Genomic DNA, 24,887 nt, shown 5'->3' on the forward strand with positions numbered 1-24,887 from the left:
CAGGCACCAAACAAACCCCAGCCAGCACTGCCCCTTGTCATGTCCCAGGCACCAGGGCACATCGCAGCCCCGCTCCTGGTGATGTCCCAGGCACCAGGGCACATCCCAGCCCTATTCCTGGTGATGTCCCAGGCACCAGGGCACATCCCAGCCCTATTCCTGGTGATGTCCCAGGCACCAGGGCACATCCCAGCCCTATTCCTGGTGATGTCCCAGGCACCAGGGCACATCCCAGCCCTATTCCTGGTGATGTCCCAGGCACCAGGGAACATCCCAGCCCCACTCCTGGTGATGTCCCAGGCACCAGGGCACATCCCAGCCCTATTCCTGGTGATGTCCCAGGCACCAGGGAACATCCCAGCCCCGCTCCTGGTGATGTCCCAGGCACCAGGGCACATCCCAGCCCTGTTCCTGGTGATGTCCCATGCCCTACGAGTGTCCCAGGTGTGGGAAGAGCTCATCACACAGCTCAGCCTTGACCCAAACCAGCAGAGGCACCACGAAGGGCGGCCCTGCGAGTGCCCCAGTGTGGGAAGAGCTCCGTGCGCTGCTCCAGCTCCATCCCCCACGGGAGGATCCGTGCTGGATGATCCCCAGTGAGCCCCGGTGGGCAGACCCCCGGTGACCCGTGGTGCTGCTGATCCATGATGGGAAGACACCTGGCTGGGGGCTCCACATCCTCCTGGCCCCCCTGGCCTGGATTTTCTTTTCATTTCTCTTTGCTCTTTCAAAACTCTAAAAAGCAGGTAAAAATAAAGATGTTGAGCTAATACAAGGATGGGGACATGGGGGTGGTTCTTGCAGGGGATGTGGGGGATGCTGGGTTTGAGGGACTTGAGGGTTCCTGGGAGGGACCTGGGAGTTGCTCAGGGTTTTGGGCACCCCAGGCTGAGCGGCTCCAGTTGCACTGGGAGACCCTGGTGGAGGTTCTGGGCAGCTGGTCAAGGACCCCCTGCCCTGGAACTGTCCCCATGTGTCCCCATCCCATAGCCCGGTCCCCCTGCAGTGGCTGCCCCATTCCTTACTCCCCTTCCATAGTCCCCTTGCCCCTGCCTGTTCCCATGTCCCCCCTATCCCGTTTCCATCCTGCTCCCATCCCAATCCGGACCCCATTCTCGATCCCTGTACCGTATTCCCTGTCCCTGTCCCCATTCCCAGTCCTATTCCCTGTCCCCATTCCTGGTCCCTGTCCCCATTCCCTGTCTCTGTCACCACTCCCAGTCCCTGTCTCCATTCCCATTCCCCATTCCCTGTCCCCATTCCCATTCCCTGTCCCCATTCCCAGTGAGACATTAATTTGGAAGAATTAAGAATTTTAGGAAGTTAAGATGATAGTTAAATTAGATGTTGCTGACTTAGTGGAAGTAGATAAATAGGCTTTGTTCATAGTTAACAGTAGCTGGATCTTAGATAAGATATCCAGGATCTATTAACTCATTGCTTGTCAGCTTTATGTTTGGGTAGCTGTGCTTATCATGAGAAACAGAATGTGACAAACAGATTTCAGGGACACAAAAACAGTTGCAGACTTCCCCTACTTTAGGACTCCATTAAGCACAGGAAAACGGCAAGGATTCATTTGTCACGTGTGCATGGGAAAGGCAGAAAGGTCAGAATGAGGAAGACTTATTTTACTTCTTCATTTTGGAGACCCCTCCCCAAAATGGACCCCCGACTCATTTCAGGGAACAGAACTACACATGCTTAATAGCCTTTCTGCCAATTAGCATATGAAGCGGAGCAGAGGAAGTGACAGGGATATGAATATGCATTCATATTTTGTGTATTCAAGACTTCTGTCAATAAAAAAGCTTAGTAACACCTGTGATTTTTGCAGTGTGCATTAGGGAATTATCCCAGGTACTGCCCGGCTGTCTCAATAAACATACACTTTCTAAATTTAAACTCTTAGAGAGTTTTTGTCCGTCTCGGTTGGATATCAATATTGGATCGATATTCATATTTTAGTAAATCATTATCGTAAAGAAGTCCTAGTATGTGTATTAACAAGTATTTTCCTAATATTCTAGCAATTATTCTTGCATTGCTTCAAGATATAAGTGAACTTTGCATAAGTTAATAGTATTCAAAATCCATGTTCTGTTCCTATTATTATTTATTATACAAAGTAAAAAGGGGAAAGGGGTTGGATTGAGGGTACACCCTCCTCCCCTCTCAGTCTGTTCTCATGTTTTACAATAAATCCTACAACAGTACAATACAGCATCCTAAAGTATGGACACTGGAAACCACAGACAGCACTACAAATGATCACCTGCCTCATGGACAGTTCATAGAAGGACTTGATTTGTTTACAAATTATTTCTCATGTTTACAAACAGTTTTTCTGTTTACAGACTGTTTTCTGGGAGTTTGGTTTTTCTCCAAGGGATCAAGTGCTTAAAGGTTGTTTTTTAAAATTGGATTTTTCTCTGACGGTTAAATGGGCTCAGGGTTAAATAGCTTTCTGCTTTTAGAGATAAGTTCAATTTGTAACCGAGAAGCATTATGCCTGTGGCTTGAGTTCTCCCCTGACAGTTCCTGGAGGGGAATGCTGCAGCTCCAGTGTAAATTAGATGCACGCTGTCCTCTGTCACCATGTTTGTAAAGGGCCCTTGCAGATGGGTGACAGAGAACAATACACAGAATTTTATAAAGACAGGTGAGATGTTACCATGATTGACAGGGGTCTTGACCAATCAAATATCTCCCAAAACTGCAGGCACCTCACGGGCCAGAACCTGAAGGGGCGTGGAGCTCAAACCAATGAGAGCTTCCAGGCCTGGTCTTTCAAATGCCCTGTGTAAGGGGGGGTGTGGGAAATAAAATCTCTCTGTTGCCCCATGAACTCGGGAGGAGCAGTCTTTGTCTCCTGTGCCCTCGCTGCCCCACCAGACCAAAGAGATGTTCACCAGGGCCCTCCCTGTTTGTGGCCATCCATTGCCGAGCTGAGCAGGCAGCCAGTTGTGTTTGCACGTGAGCTGCCACAGGAAGACACACAGCAGCTGGAGATTTGAATAGCAGGGCTTGGGCCAATTCTTTTTCTTTCAGAGTGCAAGAAAGACACAAAAGCACAAGGAAACATGACAGTGTTTCGGTGGATTCTCTTTGTCCTGTGAAGTTGAGTAGCTGTTGGTGTTTCTGTGCTGCTGCTAATCCCTTCCGTGAAAAAATCATTCCGGGAAGGAGCAACAACATCTGACACGCACCAAGTGTTGCCACCAGTTGCTCCAGGTGCTGCTACCAACAGCCCCTGTAGGACGCAGCACAGCCCCCAGTGCACACCAAAAGCCAGGGAATCTCAGGAAAACGGGAAACTGGACAAGACAAACACAGATCTGAACCAATGTGGTTAATCAAATGTTCTCAGTTTATTTGAGATAAGATGGTAGTTTATATAAGCTTCTACATAGTTTACAGAAACAAAGGCACTCTGATTGGTAGGCTAACATTGTTTACCTTTTCCTTAAAGTGGCTTGAGCCTTACACTATAAACCTATACTAATTCACACCCAGACAGCCCAGTGGTCCCCGTCACACCTTAATACTATTTCTATCTGCGCCACAAGCTCTGAATTTCTAACTGCGTCAGAGGCTTGAAGGCCTCACAAGGCCCAAATCTGAGGCCTAGACTGGAGTAGCTCAAATCTCATACCTCATGTCCTCTTTCTCTGAAAAATGCTGCAAAACACACCAGCTTTGGCTGCCCTCTGGCAGAGAAGCCCTTTTGGGGCACAGGTTTCTGGGGCAGCAGACGGGCACCGGTGCTGCCAGGGCTCGGGGGAACTCTGCTTCGGCAGGGACTGTGCCTCAGCGGCTGATGTCAGCGCTCCCCGGGCCCCAGGCTCAGAGCAGCATTCCTGCCCTGGCCCACACGTTCCTGGTCTGTGTCACACGGCCGTGCTTAGGATGGCCACCATGTGGGACGTGTCCCGAGGAGGCCGTGCCAGCTTCTGTGCAGGGCCCCGTGCCCTTCCCGCCGCGGCTGCGTCGGCAGCCCTGGGGGCTCCTGCTGCTCTGAGCCCGCAGAGCAGGGCAGCGTTTGCTGATGGTCTGAGCCGTTCCTAAAGATCCTGTTGGGCTGTCTGACACACCTGGGGCAAGGCATTCCTTCCAACCTGGGCCACTCTGGGGGGCTGGGGGTGGCCCCAGGGCAGGTGGCAGAGTGTGCAAGGGCGCTTTGTGACATGGTGCAGCATGGTCACCGTGGAATGGAACAGGACAGGGTATCCAAGGGCCCTTTGTGACACGGTGCAGCATGATCACCGTGGAATGGAACAGGACAGGGTATCCAAGGGCCCTTTGTGACACGGTGCAGCATGGCCACCGTGGAATGGAACAGGACAGGGTATCCAAGGGCCCTTTGTGACACGCTGTAGCATGGTCACCGTGGAATGGAACGGGACGGGGTATCCAAGGGCCCTTTGTGACACACTGTGGCAAAGGTGTTGGCAGTGACAAAGCCACTCCACAGTGCTTGGTGCACGCGACGATACAGGACAGAGAGAACGGTGCTGTGAGGAGCCCTCTCACAGCGCACATGTTCCTTGCTGACCCAGAGCTTTCCCGAGGTATTACTCCTGCAGGTGACCTCATGGCCAGACCAGAGCACTTGGTGACCCCTGGCCTTCCCGAGGCATCTCTTCTGCAGCTGCCCTCAAGGGCAGACCGTGGCATTTGCTTTGCACTGTCCTTGACAGGAGTCTCCTGTCCTTGTGGCTGGAGCCCCCAAGACCAGAGTGCAGGATTTGCTGTTCTGTAGCCTTGCCAAGACTTCACTCTTGCAGGTGCCCTCAAGGCATGACTGCAGCACTTGCTGACTCAGACCTTTTCCTTTTCACCTTCTGCAAATAGCCATGAATCCAGGCAGTGACGTAGAGCACAGACCTGCGAGCGTGGCCAAGCTGGCCTGGGGGAAGGAGGAGAGAAAAGGCCCTGGAGCTGCCCCAGCACACATCTGCTCTTCCAACTGTTCTTCAGCACTCTGGATATGCCAGAGCAGATCGATACCTTCTGGAAGGGATGTCAGCAGCAACACGGCCTTGCCTCCAACCCCAGCAGGTGCTCCATGCCTGTCCTCCTGTCCTTGCCAAATCCCTGGGCAGGAACCAGTGCTCCCAACGTGACCTGGGCTTTGCTCTGCACACAGGTTTGCAGTGTGGACCTTGAAGTCCCTGCTCTGCCAAATGCAGCACGAGGATGTGGTGGTGGCAATGGAACGCAAGTGTGGCTGGGACACGCTGCTGTGTGCTGACACCCACCACTGTGCCGTGGGTCTGCTGGCCAGGTGAGACCCCCTTCACACTGCTGCCTCTGACATTTGTGCTCTGTGCCTGGGGTGCCCCACACAGTCCCTGTGGTCATGGGCCAGAGGGCCTTGTCACTGAGGGACAGCCAAGCAGACTGAAAAAGGCTGGGAAAGGAGAGTGCCCACAAGGAGCCGCCTCCCAAATAGCCCAGGGGCCCTTGCAGGATGCTGGGGAATGACCAGACCTCTGTGAGTCAGTCCTGGGAGAGGTTTGTCCCCCTGGCCCACAGTCTTGGTTACTTTGTCTCCTGCCAGGGAGATGTCCTGTGTCTCCATCCCCTTGTGCTCTCGGATCGCTCGCTACCTGCTCCGGCTGCTCAGCACACAGGAGCCACGCTGGGAGCTGCCCTCCCTGGCGTTCCTTGTGGAGGTGAGCCTGAAGGCCAGCGCTGCCTCGCTCAGCTGCCTCCCGGCTCTCTGCCCTCTCTTGGCCGCAGTGCCTGGGACGGTGCCCGCGCCCTGTGCTGCTGCCTGGGCCCGGCCCTGTGCGGTTCTGGGCTCCTGCCGGCCGCTCCCCTGTCACTGCCCTGTGCCTTTCAGGGCCTCGAGTGCCTGGACTTGAGTGAACGCGGTGCTGACAGAGTCCTGCAAATCTTGTCAAGGCACCTGAGGAGCGAGTGCAAGGAGAGGCGTCACCTGGTGCTCAGGGCCCTTCTCGAGCTCATCAAGGATCTCTCAATGGTGAGAAGAGGGCAGGGCAGAGGCTGTGCTCGGGAATGCAGTCGCTTGGGCTTGGCTGGGCTTTGGGCACTGGGCCAGCTGCTCCCAGCTCTCCTGCCTCCCGCTTCAGCTGCCCAAGTGCTTTGGAACAGCCCTTTGGCCTCTAGGCCCTGCAGCAGCTGGATGGCATTTCACAAACTTGTGTTCCTCACAGAGAGAAAAAATGTGGAGCCTGACTGAAAGTCTTGTGGAGCTCCTGTGGGATGCAGATGGAGAGATAGTTAGCATGACAGCCATGCTCCTCAGCTGTATCATCTTGGACAAGGACATGCTGACACCCAGTCCCATCACACTGCAGCTGGTTGAGGCGCTCCTGCCACTCCTTGACCACGTAAGGCTCACTGTCCCCAGCCATGGCCACTGGCTGCTGCCCAGACACTTTGTGCCTTGTGGATTTGCAGGCCTGCACCAAGCTGAGCCCTGTGCAGCCAATGCTGGGGTCTCTTTTTCTTCCCTTCATACAGGACAATAGCCAAGTGCAGCTGCTCTCCATACTCCTCTTCTGAACATTGATGACTTTTCCACAGGAAAAAGAAAAAGAGGCTCTGAAGGCACATGTGCGCCAGAGCCTGCTGCCATTCTCCTTCCACTGCCATGATGAGAACCAGCGAGTGGCAGAGGTGAGGACTCGGCAGCTGCTGCTGTTCCCTGGCAGGGGCTGGGCTGCCCCTGCCCTGGCACCTCGCAGGCTGCAGCCTCCTCCAGGCCCTGGCACAGGGACGGGTCCTGCGCCCTGGGCTGTGGGGCCATCTCCGCGTCTCTGCTGCTCTCCAGGCTTCTCAGGAAACGCTGCTTTGTGCGGCCGAGTTCCTGAAGAGGAGGGATCTTGAAAAGCTGGTGAAGAACCAGGAGCTGTGGAAGTTCACCGAGTGCCTGGTAAGGAGGGCCGGGAAGCCGCAGCCCCAGCCTGGAGAAGCCCCCTGAGCGCGGTGCTCGGTGTGCGGGCTGGCAGCTGTGCCCCTGCCCGCTGCTGCAGCCCGAGGCCGCGCGGGCTCTGCTCCAGGCTCCTGCGGCCCGAGCCGGGTGCCCATGGAGCCCCGGCCCGGCGGGGCTGCGGGGCCAACCCTTCCCTCCTGCCGCTCTCTGCAGCTGGCAGAGGACAGCAGCAGCGTGGCCGAGCACCTGCGCCGGGCCCTGCCCTACCTGCAGAGCCCACAGGAGCCCCTGCGAGAGGCGCCGTCAGGTTCATGGGTGAGCCACGAGCCGGGCCAGGAGGGCGTGTGGGCACAGGGCTGGCAGCGCCGCTGGCAGGGAGCTGTGCCGCTGGGCCTGACAGGCTCTGTGTTCCCAGGGACGGCCGGGAGGAGCTTGAGGGGACAGCAGGAAAAGCTCCAGCTGATCCTCAAAGGTGAGACAGGGCAGCGGGCTGCCAGCGGGGGCTGCCGGGGCGAGCTGCAAGCCCTGCCCCGGCTGCGGAGAGCTCTGCTCTCCTAGGTAGAGCACACAGAGATTTCAGGGACACGTGGGGGATGCGTGGCCAGCAGCTTCGGGCTGATCCCCTTGGTCCCTGATCCCTCCCGGCCATGGCAAGAGCCGGCTGGGATGGCCCTGGCAGGGGGGGCTCCCCTCGGCTCCCCGCAGAGTTGGGATCTGACCGTGGCTCTGTTCCTCTCTCTTGCAGCCCTTGAATGCCCGACAGAGGATGTCAGTAGTGCCATGTCAGAGCTGGCACTTCAAACATTGCATGTGCTCCGGGCAATACAGAGTGGGCGATACTCCATCTTCCAGAAGGTGCAAGATCAAACAGCCCTCTGTGATGTCACACGGACATCTCTGTGATGTAACACAGCTCTCTGTGATGTCACATGGACATCTCTGTGATGTCACTCTGTTATCTTTGTGATGTCACACAGTTCTTTGTGATGTCACTTGGACATCTCTGTGACGTAACACAGCCGTCTGTGAAGTCACACTGTTATCTCTGTGATGTCACACAGTTCTCTGTGATGTCACACAGACAGCTCTCTGATGTCACACAGTTACCTCTGTGATGTCACACTGTTATCTCTGTGCTGTCACACAGCTCTCTGTAATGTCACACTGACATCTCTGTGACATCACACAACCTCCTGTGATGTCACAAACATCTCTGTGATCTCAAAAAGCTCTCTGTGATGTCACACAGACATATCTGTGATGTCACACAGCTCTCTGTGATGTCACACAGCTTTTAGTGATGTCACACAGTATCTGTGATGTCACACAGCCCCTGTGATGTCACACAGACCTCTTTTGATGTCACAGAGACATCTCTTTGATGTCACACAGGATCTGTGATGTCACACGGACGTCTCTGTGATGTCACACAGGACCTGTGATGTCACACCACTCTCTGTGATGTCACACAGGTTCTGTGATGTCACACAGGATCTCTGATGTCACACAGCTCTCTGTGATGTCACACAGACGTCTCTGTGATGTCACACAGATGTCTCTGTGATGTCACACTGGACCTGTGATCTCACACAGCTCTCTGTGATGTCACACAGCTCTCTGTGATGTCATGCAGCCCCTGTGATGTCACATAGCACTCTGTGATGTCACATGGATGTTTCTGTGATGTCACACAGGATCTGTGATGTCACACAGGATCTGTGATGTCACACAGGACCCGTGATGTCACACAGCCCCTGTGATGTTACACAGATCTCTGTGGTGTCTCACAGCCCCTGGTCTCTCACTGTGGTAGTTTATCTGTCTTCCAGCCCTTCAAGCCATGAGTGAAGATGACAGCCCATCCTCCACTAACCTGGAAATTCAGGCAATTTTTGGACAAAGATGTGCAGAACTAAGGTCATCTGCTGGATTCAGAGAACCAGGCTCCCATGCAGAGTACCAGGAGACAGTGAAGAGAGCACCAGGACTCAATGTCACTGGAGCTCCAGGCACACCTGATGCTGGCCACAGCTGTGCCTGCTGCAAGCTCCCATAGCTGCTGCCTTCCCCCTCCCTGTTGACAGCTCTGTCCCTCCAGCCCTCAGACACTGCCCATTCCCTTTTTTTGGCCCCCATCTCATCCCTTCCCTTTCCCTTCCATTAACAAACAGTTTGGTTTCTCCCCCTTACCTGCATCTCTGTGGAGCTGAAGCGGCACAAATCCCGGGCCCTGGGACACACAGGCCCCTGCTGCTGTTCTCTTCCACGCCGTGTTCTGTGCACACACACAGAGGAACGAGGGCAGATCAGGCTGGAAAGGTGCCTGTGCTGAAGGTGCAGTTCCACAACCCTGTGGAGTTGTAGATCTTGCTGAGCAGCCTGGAGGCCCTGGAATTTGGAAGAGCCAAGCTGAGTATGCTCTGAAGGCAGCTGTGAGGGATTCCATGGCAGGCTTCCACGGAGGGCAAAGGAGCTTGGAATGCTGGAAGTTTTCAGGAATAGCTTCCTGAAAGCTCAGCTGTGCTCCATCCCTGCACAGGATCAGGGAGAGGGCAGAACCAGCGACCATCCGGGCTTAGCAGGGAGCTTTGGGTGTGCCTGAGGGCAAAGGAAGCAGCAGCGCGGTGCCCCAGACTGGGACGCGCGACCCTGCCAGTGCCCGGAGCGCTGTCAGGCAGTGCCGGGATCCCGGCTGTGGTTCTGGTGCCCACAAGTGAGGAATTGCAGCCCCAGGCTCAGAGCCAGTCAGAAAGCCAAGCAAGTGAGAGCAGAGGGAGGGCACCCTTCCAGTCTCTCTTGGGCATGGCCGCAAAACAGCCCCTGCTGCTTCTTCCTCCGCTTGTGTTTGGGCTGTGCTGGTGGCAGAGGCAGCCAGGCTGTGCTCTGCCTTCCAGAGCCTGTTGGGAGCGGGCATGAAAAGCGCTGTGTGCACAGCAGAGAGGCCTGGAAGGTGCTGGCAAGAGCGTCCTGCGGGAGCAGGGCTCTGGGCTCTGGCTGGGAACAGCCTGGTCTTGGTGCCGTGGGCGCAGGCAGGAGTTGAGGCAGGTGAAGAGGCACTGAGCAGCTTGTGTTTGTAGAGGGCCTGGGGATGCACCTCGGAACCTCCACCTGGAAAGGCACTTGGGGGAATACGAGCTACAGCTGGAGTGCCTGTCCTCAGAGGACCTGAAGTCCTTCAGCTTTGCCAGCGTTTCCTAAGGGTGTGTTGGTGTTCCCCAGGAAAGCTACACATTTGGGGAAATGCCTTTGGAGGACAGGGGCTTGCTTCTCAAGGACAGTGCTTCCCAGGGAGCTCCCAGTGAGCAGCTGCAAGTGTTCCCCTTTGGCTCTCTGGGGTATTTTCAGTCCTTCAGGCATGTTGCGCTTGGCAGAGGGGCAGGGCAAGGGAGAAGGCTGTGAAGAGCAGGTTTGGCATCCACCTGGACCTGCAGGACCAACCCAAGCACCTGCAGCAAGGTGTGATTCCCCCGCTTTGGACAGAGGGGTGAGCAGAACCATCTCTGTCCAGCTGTGAGCCCCAAAGCTCTCTGTTGGAGCTGTGAATTAACAGGCCTTTACGCACACACTTTTCACATCTTCCCTGCCTGCTGTGTTTCTACTCTTGGCTACATGCATTTGCCCTTGCTTGGTGGAAGCTGCTGTGGCCCAGGGCCAGCACAGAGCTGGGCTGGGTGGGCCAGGCAGTGTGGTGGAGAGTCTTGGCTGATCTTGGTGTGTGCCTGGCCTCAGAAAAGGCTTGGAAGGATTGCCTCCCAAATGTCCTGCTCACTGGCTCTCCCTGTGCATCTTGGAGAGCACAGCGGAGGCATTTCTGGCAGCTGGGCATCAGCAGGCCTTCAAATGGGGGCGTGTTGTGGAGCGAGCCCAGCTGAGATACCCTGAGAGGAGCCCAGGGCTCCTTGCTCCTCTCTGCTGGCCCGTGAGTGTCTGTCTGCTCTCGGGATGGCCCTGGCTGTGTCACGGGTGCTGCGTGGACACGAGACAGCCGCTCCTGTCCCGCTGGGTCCCAGCAGGGCCTGGCAGCCGTCCTGCATCCACGTCAGGATGCTGGCCAAGAGAGGCCCTGGAAGCTGAGGCAGCAGATTTGAAGCTTTTGCAGGTGCCAACAGGTCAAGGCCAGCAGTGTTCCCTCAGGATACAGCATTCCTGAGGGGCTTCCCCAGAGCTGCCTGATGCCACCCACTCCTTGTGGCACCAGTTGCTTTCCTGTGGAAGGTTCTACCTTCCCCAAGAGCTTTGACTGCTCTGCTCCCCTTGTTTGCATTGGCTTTATAATATTTCTTGGGGAAATGCTTCCTGGGAGGATGAGGGCATGGTTTTTCCCCAGCACTGGGTGGGTTTTTCCCCAGCACATCACGGTCAAACCTTGCCAGGGCTTCCGCTGCCCTCTTCCAACACCATTGGTTTCTTTTCCAACCCCAAATTTGTACACAAGTACCAAGTGCTGGTGAGGGGGCAGTGGGTCACCCCGTGTGCCACTGGGGCCGCCCCTGCTTGCCCAGGGGTGCTGGGGCCAGGCTCTGGGAGCAGCAGCATCCCTCTGCTGAACTCCGTCTGTATTCAATAGGAACACGGTCAAACAGCCCCCTGGAATGGACCCATTTTTGCTGGTACTGAGAAGGTACTTGTAGTTTAGTAGATCATTCCGTCTGTGAGTTTCGCAGTTCCGAATGCGGGGCAGCAGCTCTGCTGTTGCTGTGATGAAATGCCAGTCCTGATTAGAAAAACGAACAGGTTTAGTGAGTCTCAATCGGTAAGGTTCAGTCTTGTCAGTGGTGTAAGCTTGGCTGCTGACACTAGGCACAATGTGGTGAACAGCAGCTCTGGCCACAACGCTCTGGCCCACCCCATTTGTGTCATCACGTGGGATAGGACCATGCTCCCCAATCCGTTTTTTTGCTGGTTGGAGATTTCCCCCGCTCCCACTTTCCCCCCTTGTGAAGGCACTGCCCCCCTAAAGGGGCACTGGCCTATGATATGTCCCTCTTGGTTACAGAAATAGCATCAGCGTTTGGGTGCAGGAGGCCTTGCAGCCCTTGGTGTTTTTGGGGTTGCCGTTGCTTCTGCAACCACCTTTTCCCGTGGTTTTATCACCGAGTCCTCTGTCATTAGTGTGGCTTTCCTCGTGCAGTCCTCAATGAGCTGATCGAGTGTGGGTGGAGGCGATGCTGGAAGGGCCATGATGACTCGCTGACAGGCTTCATTTGCATTTGTGGTGGCAATTTCTAGTGTGAGCTGATCTTGGATCTCTGGATTTTGCACCCTTTTCTCGACTGAAGCTCTCACTCGATCCACAAAATCCATGAATGGCTCTGTAACAGACTGCTTTAAAGCGGTATAGGAAATGACAGGTTCTTTAGAAGGCATGTTAAAAAATGCACGTTCTGCCGCATCCCTGGACAGGTCTAACACTGGTCTGGGAATGCCTGCTGCTTGCTTTTCAGCTTGGCCCCAATCATCCTCACCCACTAGATGTTCTAAGGTGATTTCCTCATCCTCTATATCTGTGGAATAAGTGGGACTCTGCAGAATTTCTGGAAGGAGGTCCCCTGCCAACCTTTTCCAAGTTCGTTCCCACATCTTAAATTCAGATTGAGGGAGCAAACAGCTAAAAAGACGTCTCAGATCAGCAGGGACAAGTGTTTTGGAACTTAGAGTAGCTTTTAAAATGCTCTTAAAAAATTGGCTCCTTTCTCCAAATTCACGCTTGGTTTTGCAGAGCTCCCTTATACTCTCGTAAGAAAGGGGCTCCCACCTCGGGTTTTGTCCTCTCGCATTATAAATAACTGGAGCCATGAGCAGGGGATGGGGTCTCTGACCGGTTTCTGTTTCCCGGAGCCGACAGCCCCGCCGCTGCCGCTGCCCTGTGCGGGGGTGGCCGCGGCTGCGGGGCCGTGCGGAGCGGGGCGGGGGCCGGGGGTGCTGCTGGAGCTGCGAGGGGAGGAGCTGGGGCTGAACCGCAAGGGAGGAGGAGGAGGGCTTGGGCGAAGGGAGGGGTGTGGGGTGGGGGTGTGTTTTTGTCCTGCCTCTGTCGCTGCACAGAGGTCATGGGGGGGCACACGCAGCCCCTGTGCTGCAGCTGAGCTGCTCTGCCCAGCGCTGGTGGCCGCCATCCGAGCTGGTTTTGCGTGTCCTGGTTCCCTGACAGCTGGGGCCCTGGGCAGAGCCCTGACAGCCTGGGCTGGCCCCAGGGAAGGAGAAGGAGCCCCTGGAGAAGCTGCACCAGGTGGGGCTGCTGCTGCTGGGGACAGTGAAGACGACATCAAGGATGACAACCTCTTCCTGGACCTGGCCACTGGCAGCTGAAGATGATGGACTTTGGCACCTTGTCCAAAGCCGGGATGCACAGGGAATTTGCAGATGGGTCCACACACAGGGGATGCTCCCAGATTTGGGCATTGCACAGCCTGGCTGGGAACCAAAGGTTCCCCCTTTGCTGGGGCGGATGCAGCTGATCCTTCAGTCGGCTGCCCAGCTGCTTTTGGCAGGGCTGGGGGCATGGGCTGGGGTGGGTACGAAATGGGAGTGGGCTCCTGGCCCTGCCAACAGCCCCCAGCACCCAGCATGGCCTGGGCTGGGGCTGGGCTGGGGCAGCCAGCCCGACACAAACAAACCCCCACGGTGGGAGCAGAGGTGGGACTGCAGAACCTGTGCAGGGGCTGCTTTGCTTTGCAGGCAAGGAAGGGCTTGGGCTGCTCCACTGCCCTTGTTTGCTTTGGGATCACCATGGGGGCAGTGCAGGGGAAGGGAGAAAGCCTGGGCTTCCCTCACCCATGGTGGGTTTTTCCCTGGCATGCAGGGGTTGGGCCTTCCTTAAGCCCCTGACAGAGATCAGAGTTTTTACATTTTTTCTTATTTCCCCTTTTTGTCTGTAATCTATTTTCAATAATTTGTTGTTTGTTTTTCTAGAGGAAGCGTTCCAGGTGGGGTCCAGTCTGCATCAGGACGTGCTTGGGAGCAGCTGCAGCGTGGATGGGCCGTGCCCTTGGAGAAGGCTGAGGACATCGTTTGGGAACAGCTTTTCTTCCAGCGGGGGATGGCGTGAGGTGAGTCCTGTCTGCTTGGCATGGTGGGATCAGAGCTTTTGGGAGACGGCAACAAGCACAAGGAGGCTCCTGCTCTGGGCAGCTGCTGAGGGCTGGAGGTGCCGTGGCTGGCTGCAGGCTGGGAATGTCCTGCCCTCCTGCTCTGCTCCCAAAGGCAGCAGTGATGGGCAGCTCTGGGCACAGCTCTGGGCACGGCCAGCATGGCCTGGGCTCTGTGGGCAGCTGGGACAAGGGGACAGCAGCCTTCAGCTGACGGGCGCTTTCTGGTTTCTCTCCTTGCAGCCGGGCTCTGCGGGTGCTGAGGCTGCTCTGGGCTCTGCCAGGGCTCTGCTGGGCTCTGCCCCGGGCACAGCTGGGCTGGCTCTGCCCTCACATTGCTCTGACAGCTTTGCATCAGACGAGCCCGTTGGAGCACAGTGCCTGAGCTTTCTGCTTTGGCAGGTGAGTGAGACTCCCCTGCAGGCCAGGAGATTGCAGCTGGGGACACACATCCAATTGGCAAGGACCCAAACTCCCCATAGTCCCAGCTGAACCCCTGGATCTCCGCAGGAACGCCTGGATCTCCACTATTCATTCTTCATTTCTTTTTGGCTGGAATTGTGCAGTTGCACTTTCTTCCTCCTCTAGAAGTGCCATGAGTGGGCCAAAGCTGGCAAGTGAGCCGTGTTCCTGAGGCAGTGCAGTCTGGAGCTGATGGATGGAGAATTGCCCCTCCCACTTCCAAACCAGAGCAAAAAGCCGTAAGTGGGATTTTTCATCCGTAAGAAACCCCTGACAATTTCAGAGGGAATGTGCAGCTCATTCCCAGAGTGAGAAGGAAGGTCATCTTCTAAAGGATTTGGGGTTTGACAGAGTTGAGATTCCCAGTCCTGCCTGGAGCTGGAAGGGCCCCAATCAATTTCCTATTGCTTCGACCACAATTTAAAATAAGAATGTTGGAAACAAACCCCAAAAACTGTAAAAAAGGCTGTTGAGGTCAGTAAGATGGATCCATGCCATCAGCACATTTACAATGTAAATAACTGAGTTCTCTTTTTAAAAAGATCATTTACCTCTTAATGCAAAGTTACAGAAGTTGATTCACTAACACTTGGATTTTATTTTTATCTTTTATAATTCATCTAATTGTATTTTTTTTCTTTTTCCTTTTTTTTTCTTTAAGCAGAGGTCCTGGCCCTCTTCCAGCCAAAAGGGAAAGGGCCCCACCAAGCCTTGTTACCCACAGACAACATGGTAAAGCTGAACACTAAAGGACCTTGGGGGCATTATTCTGGAATTAAAAAGTTGCCAGCTCCATGGACAGCAGAATTATTGTTCCTAACCTGAATGACATTGAGCAAAAAGAATGAAGAACGGTGTCACTAAAGTACTACTGACGTTTGCCAAAACACCTCCAGAGTTTCACCAAGGGATCAGTCATCAAAATGTTTTGAAAATTTAAAGACCAAGGTAGCCAAAGCACACAGTGTCACTAATTGCTGGGTATGTTCTCAGCTGAAGCTGGGAGGAATGGGACACATCCTTGTTACTCCAATATTTCAGATTTAATTTTTGTTAAAAGCTATGATCTGTGATATATATTTATTTATGAGCAGTTTATACCCATTTCCTCTGGCTGTTTATAATTCTGGTCTTCAGAGCCCTTTGATTCTTCCTGCCTAATTTAACCCCACTTGTATTAGTGGTGCTTCCCAACGTTCTGTCACCTGCATGTGTCGTGGCAGAGTTCTGGGTTTTTAGCACGGCTGCTGAAGGGTACATGAAACAGGATGAGCTCTGACACTGTTTCTTGAGGAACTTTATGAGTAGTTTTCTACCTCAAGTTCTTTACTTATTAGACCTTTTTTTTTTTCCTTGTACTAGTGCCTGTTTTTTGCAGCTGAGCTAATCAGTTTCCAGGTGACAATTTAGTAAATACTTAAGTGGAGCCATGGGGAAGAGCAGCTCTATCACCTCAATGCACTTCAGCTGGGTTATTGAAGTACAATATTAGAGTGAACCAATGTCTGTTTCCCAAGTTACGTTTTTTTCTCTACCACACTCCATTTTCATTGGAAACTTGTGTTATCTCTTCCCTCACTAAAAACTTGTTTTGAAACCTTACAAACAGATGAAGACCAATGGCTTTTTTAATTGTTTAGGTAGCTTACGGTCTTCCTCTTTTGTATTTTGGACAATATATAACATTTCCACTAATTTTATGAAGTCCTGCACCGTGCTAGATTTAGAAGCCCATCTAGAAGTGATTAATGAAAAAGCTGTAATGTCACACAACTTTTTTTTTTGTAATCAGACTTCACTGTTTTATTTTGAGAACCCCTTCTCCTAAGGATTTAGAGTCTGAAGTGTTAGCTTAGGAACAAAATCTGATACTGGGATAGATACATAGATACTGAAAAATGAGTAAAATACCAGCATTATTAATTGATGACAGATAACAGCTCTTTTGGAATGAGAAGGGTGGATCCATATATTTTACATATATAGCTATATATATATGCACACACACATAGGTATATACATAGATGTGTATATATTTATATACATATATGTATATATATATACATATATATATATATATATATAGCATCCACATGCCAATTTATATATCTATATATAAATAATACAATAATACACATTTTTAACAGTTTTTGCTTTCCTTTTCCTTCCTTTCTCATAGTAAAAATGCCTATTTAGTGGACAGGAAAATGTTACTTTTAGAAATCTGCTGCTCCTGATTTAAAAATACTTTTGGGGTTTTAAATGTTTTGTTTTAATCAGAAATCAATTTCCATCTACCCTTTAAAGTGATACCTTATCTGTCCTATGCTTATGAACTGCTTAATTTCATACTCCTGGGAGGTATTCTTTCTCTCTGATAGTAAAGAGCTTATTAACTTTCATTTATTAGGAGAATTTCATTTCTTTCCTGTTGCTAAATTAAGAAAATATTTGAAGAATGATTTAAAAGTAATGGTAAGGTTGGTTTGTTTTTTTTAAATTGGGCAATAGAAGATAAAATCTGGAAATCATGACAGTAGCCAACCTTGGAATTTTGATATGGTTATTTTAAGATAAAAATATACTGAAGATTAAGAAAAGAATTCTATTTAAGTTTACAGTTCACATATTCCAACTCGTTGCATTCTTGCCTTAAATTTAGAAACTCCATTAAGATATTCTAAGATTTTTCCAGACATTTCAAATACAGATACATATATACTATACAATATACTTAATATATAATTTGTACTGTTTGTAACACAAAATGATTATAACTTAAGTCAATGTTGTTGTCACCTTTAATATATAGTGCCTTGGGTTATCTGTCTTTTCTTTCCATTCCTTGAAATTTTTGCTTATTGAGGAATTTGGGGGAAAAAATCATTTGTTATTAAGTTCTTAACATTGTGAATGAAGCATGTAAATAGAAAAAATATTAAAAATTTACCAATTTCAAAGCTTCAAACCGTTTAAAAGTGCAATGATTTTAAATCTAACAGAAACTACAGAAGCATGTGGTCTTACTTTTTTGGGATTTTGTAAAACTAAGTAACTCATCAGAATAAAATATAACAATAAAACTTAATTTCACCCCCTACAGAAAAGTCAATACAGATGTGTAACGTTACTTGTGTCAGGGTTTGAGAGAATCAGACCTGTGGTACTGTTACACAGCATGTCCTATAATAAAAAATGAGGTTTATGCTTTCTTGCTCAGCACATCAACTCATTATTTATTATGCAATTTTCTTGATCTATTACAATTTAGAACTGACAGTTTCTGGGAACCTCTCATTTCTTATATGTAATGCAAATAAATATCACTTTTACTACCCCGTATATAATTACAAATTGATTTTCAAGTTGGATCATTTAGCTTCACTTTTCATTGTCTAATGTGGCCTTATAATGCTAAATACTGAGTCTGTTGAGAAACTAGAGAGTAAAACAATTGATTTTTTAATATAATTGTCTGTGGTCAATTACCATAGAAGTGGGGGTGTGTGTATTTCCGCCTTGTAGGACAAACAGTAATTTCCATGAAGGAATCTGTAGAAGAATGGAGAGTAAGTCAAGTCCATTAACACTTCTGATGCCTCGAAGCAGATGTCTCTGTTTTTAACTCCTCCAGTTCTTCTGTGTATTTGACAAGGAGAGTTGGGCATTTTCAAAACCCTACAAAGAGACATCCTGTCTGCCTAATTGGATAACTAAACTTTTGCCAAACATCTCCCAAGCCCCTTGGCCTCTAGGCTTTGCTGTAAATGATTCAGGGATCTTGGGCAGAATTGGGCATAAAGTTTATGTACAGGAGAACTGACAGCTCAGACAAATCTCCTTGGCCAGGTGTGTTTGGAGATCTGTGATCTCACATTCATCTGTCTCTTCCTTCTGATCAGCTTTTCTTCACTGGTACATTTTCATCAGCTTTTCTTCTTAAACTTAACCTGTGTTGCAGTGGTGGCTCATCCCACTCTGCCCAGGCAGAGACCAGACTGGACCTACCTTCAGCCCTCCCTGATATTCCCAGTACTTTCCTCTGTGCTTCCTGGCACTGTGCACTGTGCCGCCCACACACCCTGGCACAGCTGATTTCAGATTGCTTTTTTTTTTATACCTCATTCATAGGTATGTGGTCAGAATGATGACCACATCATTCTGAGAAAATGCCCTGGGAAAGCAAAGTTATGCTCCGCTGCTGCAATGCTGCTACACTGTTTTATCTCTGACTCTTTGTAAATATTGTAGAGGGTTAAGGTTTAAGTAACTCAAACTTCATTATCTCTGCTAAGAGGTCTTTATCAGAAAGGTAACTAAATTCATGGGAGAGGAAATGAATTTCCTTGCAAAAATCCAATACATCCATTTTCACTGGGAATCAAAGAGGAAGAAGTAAAATCAAAGTGTTTCCAGATTGAGAGAAACAGTGACTGTAGGTTTTGGGAAATAAAGGTACTTGACAAAGGACACTGGTTTTTTGCTTTCTTACCCGTGGGGACTGAGCCTGTGTACGTCAAGCCACTTCTACAAGGTGCCAACAGCTGGGTGAAAGGGAATATGACAGCAGTCAACTACTCCTGTATGCCATTGGGTTGTGCATCTTTCCTTGGTGATGTTTTTATTTCTGATGCATATTGCAATAATTCTTCATTCTTATATATTTGCTATTAAAGATTTTGTAAAGCGTGATTGGAGACTATTCTAAAGCATTTGTGGCTACTAATGACCTGCTGACTGGTGCCTGGGACTTGAGACAATGTACTAATCAATATTTGCTTAAAAAGGAGTGTGGTTTGTAGTGGTTTTACTATTAGTTATAAGAAATAACAGTTTTGTCTTGTCAAATTTAGAAATAAAAAATACTTATTTTTATCAATGTTGTTGTAGAAGAATTTATATTTAGCTTCTATTTTAAATTTATTAGAATCAAACCTGTACTCGATCATATCCAGTCTTGGCTGCTTAATTGAAATCAGTGAGGCAGAACCTGAGCTGTTGTTCATTTATATGTCTTCACTTACATAATTTGGATTACAGTAACTGGTAGTATTTTGCCATCTGGATTCATCTACATGAAAACCCATTTTTCAGAATTCTTCAAGGCAGATTAAAAAAGAAAGAGGAACGATATCAATATTTAATGCCAATTAACTAAGGTCCGCAATTCTGCTCTAAACTTCTGTTTCATTTTCTCAGTAAACTCAGTTAATGTTGATGGGTGACATTTTTAAACCACACACTGTTGATTTCTGTCAAATGTACTTTTTGTTCTACTAATTTCCCTTGAGCTACCCTTAGTTTTTTGAACCTAATTCTTTTCATTTGAAAATTGGCAGAAAGAGCTAAGTATTTTTTTATAACAGTTATGCCAAGTCCACTGGCCTAAATTCTTCACAAATGTAATTTGCCTGGCTTTGCAATCAGTTTAGTTTCCAGATGATTTGGCTCATCATAACTTTGAGGAAAACACATAATAGTGACAAGGTGCCCTGGCCAGATTAACTGAATGCTTTTTAAAAGTACAGGTAGCCAATGAAGAAATCAACAAAGATCGATGGGGTTGATTTGAAACTTTGTAACTTTTTGTCATGGAATCTTGCATTTGAAGTCATTTTCATTTCAATTTACAGGCAAGGTTTTTCACCTGCATAAATCTGTTTTAACTGTTTATTCATGGACTAATTAATCTGTCAGTCACAGGACAGGTTATAATCTTCATAATCTTTGTTTTATTTTAACTATGTTACAGATTTACTGGCCTGCAGCAAAAGAAAAGGTCGAATTATGCAAATTAGCTGGGAAAGATGCCCAGGTAAGTATGATGTATATTTTTTATTATTGCTGAGATTTATTAATATCTGTGTGTTTGTTAGTAAATCCACAAAATGCATTAGTAAGGTCGTGTTACACTTCTTCTGAACTAAGTGTTTTTTCTTAATTAAAAAAATTACATTTCTATTGTTTCTTAAATATTAATATTTTTAAAAATTCAAAATTGCATCAATATTTCCTTTGATGTAATAAATGCAGCTGGGAGACAAATGGACTTACCTCAGAAATGTCTACCAGGCAATACTTCCATGAAATCCTCTCTTTTCACATTAAAATGCTTCTTTTTTTCTTGGGACTGTCCTGACTGTAACTTCATTATAATTCATTAAAGAAACAGAGTAGTAAAGAAGCAGTGTACAAATCAACTTAACTTGCAGACTGCTTGAGTTAGGGTTAAAAGAAAATTTCAGACTCAATGGCTTTTCTGTGGAACCACAAATTTTCTTTAGGAAGTATATTTAAGGTACATACGTGTATACAATACAACTTTTATATGTTTTGCTTACCACAGATTACATCATGTGTCTAGAACCTACTATGAATGTAAACATTTTCTGGCTCTAAAATAATTTTTTTTTCATTTTGTCTCAGAAAAAAATGTCCTAATTTCTATCCAGCATGTCAGTCACCAAGGTAGATTGCAGCTCAAAACACTCTCAGCTCTCTGCCTGAAGAATTTCAACTTCTTATTCTAACTTGTTGCTACCATTGTCTTTACAGCAGTCAAAACCTAAACAACACCTTTGCTGAGCACAGGAAATTTTCTTATAGGGGTGTATATGGAAGATTTGTTCTGTTTCTATACTAAAAGAAGATTGAAAGGGTCCTGGGAGGGAAATATTTGTTTTGGACTCTCACTTAGGTGTAGGGTGATATCTAGAAAGTATGAACAGATTCTTTGTATTCCCTCGAAATACTTGTTTTGTTTTTCTGTATTAATTTCATTTTGGGGAAAGCTAGAGCAAGCCTTGTCCTCCAGCCCATGTATCATCCTTGGAGCACACAGCATCTGCCCAGCAAGGACCAAGCCCAGCTAGAGCCAGGACAGCTCATTGGACTCAGAAATAACCAAATAAGAGTCACCAGTAAGGTGTGGCTGGTGCAGAGACAAAGCATACCCACTGAAGTGCGTTGAAGCCTTTCAGCGCACCACAGTTACTTTAATCATGTAATCTTTGGTGTTAAAGCACCCTGAGCTGGGAAGCAAAGGCAGGAGGATTGGTAGCCAGACAAACCCAGTGGCTCTGCGACCTCTGCCCAGCTGTTGGCAGGTGTTGTTTGCCAGGACACAGGCTGAACAGATACCCTCCAAACTGTGCTGTGAGCACACAGCTTCTTGTGGCTGTAAGCATTACAGCAGAATTAGGTTTGCATGTCTGATTGATGAACTGCCTGGTAGATAGCTGCTATCAAATTGTAGTTGTCACAGCTTTGAACTGCTTCGTAAACAGTCCCTGCTACAGTAGTTTTAAGTACACCAGTGCTGTGGCTGTAATTTAGTAGAATGTATAACGTGGAAAAAAAGAATAAACATGAAAATTAACCTTTATCTTTCTTTTTCCAACAGACAGATTGTGCCAATTTTATCTGTGTTCTCCATCCGTACAACTGGACCCATGTCTATGTCTGTGGCACAGGAGCATTTCACCCTCTGTGTGGATACATTGAACTTGGAACTCACTAAGAAGTAATTTAACTTTCTCACTAGTGTGACATGTCAAGGAATAGCCCTCATCTTGTTTAGCATTCATCATAGATTGGAAAATTGTCGGAATCTGTGGGTATTGGTGATTCCGAGATTGTAGAAAGTCTCTGTCTTTCTGCCCCATTGCCAAAGAAGAAGCCATAATTCGTCTGCGCTGTTTTCAAGGTTGTTTATTTTTGCTTATCTCTAACATGTTCTGCTGCCCTGCCGCAGCTCTGTCCTGCAGGGCAGCGTGTGGGGCTCTGCCCCCAGTGGGATGTTACAAACATTAAATACCAGAAACTACCTGTGCTGGATTTACAATAACGTGCCAATATCTGTCACCTACGTTGAACAGTGTGTCCCCAGCCTAAACCAACAGAAAAATGCCAACACCACAGTGAAACATGGAGGGCATGAAGAAGGAGAAAAAGGACAAGGCACACCCAATTTCCTCCATCTTGTCCCCTTTGAACCCCTAATCTAGAAACCTAAAATTTTACTTTTGCACTCGTGCCACACTTAATTATTACTCGTATCAAACACTCAGAGCTTGTAATTCATCCTGTAGGATTGAAAACTCTTTTCCATGGACAGAGATCACAGACAGTGTCTCTCGGGGCTCTGTACAGGGGGTTCCTGACCCCTGCCAGGGTCCCAGGGCAGCCAGAGGGAAGCCCTGGATTCCCACACTGTGGAGCTTCTGCCTTCCTCTGTCTCTCCTTCCTCTCCTTCTAATGCTCTTTATATGGAACATTTTTGGGTACCTGAACAACTTAAGCCTTTAATCCTTTCCAGACTAAATGGGCTGAGTGAATGAAGTTACTCCTATGACAAGTGATTTAAACTGGATTGGTTTTGTATTAAATGCTTTTCCAAAGTTTCTTGTTCTTTTGTACTTTGCCAGTGAAGTTTTGGGGGTCCTGAATGGGCGCTGAGGGGCACTTGGGGATCCCGGAGGGTCTGGGGGACACTTGTGGGACAGATGGGGGCGGATACCGAGGGTCTGTGGTGCGCGGGGCATGATGGGTGTTGTAGTCCTGGTTTTAAAGGAGCTCTATGGGGCCGCAGAGCATGACGGGAGTTGTAGGCAAAAGAAAAGATGGCGCAGGCTCCAGGCACCGCCCCCAAAGCCATGATCCCTGGCGCTGATTGGTTGATGGCCGTGATGGGCGGGAGCCTCGGCAAATGGGAGGCAGCAGAGACGGGAACAGCCCATTCAACCCCTCCAGTCTCTCCCAGTACAGCCCAGTACATCCCCCGTGCCCCTCCAATCCCTCCCAGCACAGCCCAGTTCATCCCCAGTACAGCCCAGTACATCCCCCGTGCCCCTCCAATCCCTCCCAGCACAGCCCAGTTCATCCCCAGTACAGCCCAGTACAGCCCCAGTGCCCTTAAAATCCCTCCCAGTACAGCCCAGTTCATCCCCAGTACAGCCCAGTACAGCCCCCGTGCCCCTCCAATCCCTCCCAGCACAGCCCAGTTCATCCCCAGTACAGCCCAGTACAGCCCCAGTGCCCTTAAAATCCCTCCCAGTACAGCCCAGTTCATCCCCAGTTTAGCCCAGGACAACCCCTGTGCCACTCCAGTCCCTCCCAGCACAGCCCAGTTCATCCCCAGTACAGCCCAGTACAGCCCCAGTGCCCCTCCAATACATCCCAGTACAGCCCAGTTCATCCCCAGTACAGCCCAGTACAGCCGCAGTGCCCCTCCAATCCATCCCAGTACAGCCCAGTCCCTCCAAATACACCTGAGGTAATTCCCAGGCCCTCCCAGTTCCCCCCAGTGCCATCCATATTCCGCTCCAGTGTCCCCCAGTTATCCCCACAGCGTTCCCGCCCATTGTGGGGCAGCGGCGCAGACGGAATGTCCTGCGGCCCAAATCCCTGCTCCTGCCACACAGTGCCCAGCCTTCTCCCCTCCTCCTCCTCTCCCAGCACGGCACAAATTCCAGCTCGGAGGAGGCTTCCCCAGAGAGGGCTCCTGCCTCAGCCTGAGTGTCCCTGCAGAGGAACAGGGCATCTTTCAGGCACTTCCACAAGCTCAGGGTTCTTACTTCATGGGGAATCTGGGATGAAAATGGCCTTGTTAGGAAGGACAAAAGCGGAGGAAATGGGTTGGAAATTATTAGTAAAAATGTTCCATTGTACAGGGAAAGTTCACAAAATCATTCCCTGCTTTTTTCCTTTTCAGATTCTTTCAGCCATCCACTGAGAGGACCAGCTTGTTCTGGTGCTTTCCATGCACTGATTGTACTCTTGATTTATATCAGTGCTCGAGAGGTGGAAGCTTCTAAACTGAACACAGAAACAAACTCCCTCTGTCAGCCCATTTTCATCTTCTACATCATTTTCAAGATGTCCACGGGCATGTTGGAACGATTATCACACTGCTCTCCAGTTCTGGCTGCAGGCTCTGGAGATTCTTTCTCTGCATTCCCTGACAATTCCTGGGAGCCCGTCATGGTTTCTTAGGCTAGAGCAATAACAGTGAAAATCTCACCAATGGCACAACTGCCCAGCCCACAAGGAAAAGAAAGAACAAGCTATAAAGTTCTTCAAATATTTGTCCCACTTTTCTGCAAGAGTCGAGCTGCACACACGGTGTGGGAAGCCAAGAGAAGCTGCAGCTGGTGGCACATCCTGTGCCAGAAACTGCTCAAAGCTTCCTCATTCTCCAGCAAAGGTTCTTGGAAAGAGCAAATCTGTGGAGAAGATTCTGGGAAAACTGAAAGAGTTTTTAAGAAATGAAATGAAAATGGAAAGAAATAATCCAAGATGTTTTTCTCTGTTTATTTTTATGCTCCCCTTTTCCATCTTACACTACTTCCCCATCCCATTAATTGCAAATGGATCTCACTTCTAAGATCCACAATTTGGCATGTTTTAGACACTCTAAAATAGCATGAGCTACACAC

At 49.4% G+C, this 24,887-nt stretch overlaps 1 long non-coding RNA gene across 1 annotated transcript; it reads left to right on the forward strand.

The window, feature by feature from the left end:
* The first annotated feature begins 14,572 nt into the window (after positions 1-14,572).
* On the forward strand, positions 14,573-19,330 carry LOC140681094 (uncharacterized). Its single transcript, XR_012052336.1, has 2 exons — positions 14,573-14,690; positions 15,116-19,330. It is a non-coding gene; the product is annotated as an uncharacterized lncRNA (long non-coding RNA).
* Positions 19,331-24,887: the final 5,557 nt, after the last annotated feature.

This window comes from Taeniopygia guttata, chromosome 31 (assembly GCF_048771995.1).
Source record: "Taeniopygia guttata chromosome 31, bTaeGut7.mat, whole genome shotgun sequence".
Lineage (NCBI taxonomy): Eukaryota > Metazoa > Chordata > Aves > Passeriformes > Estrildidae > Taeniopygia > Taeniopygia guttata.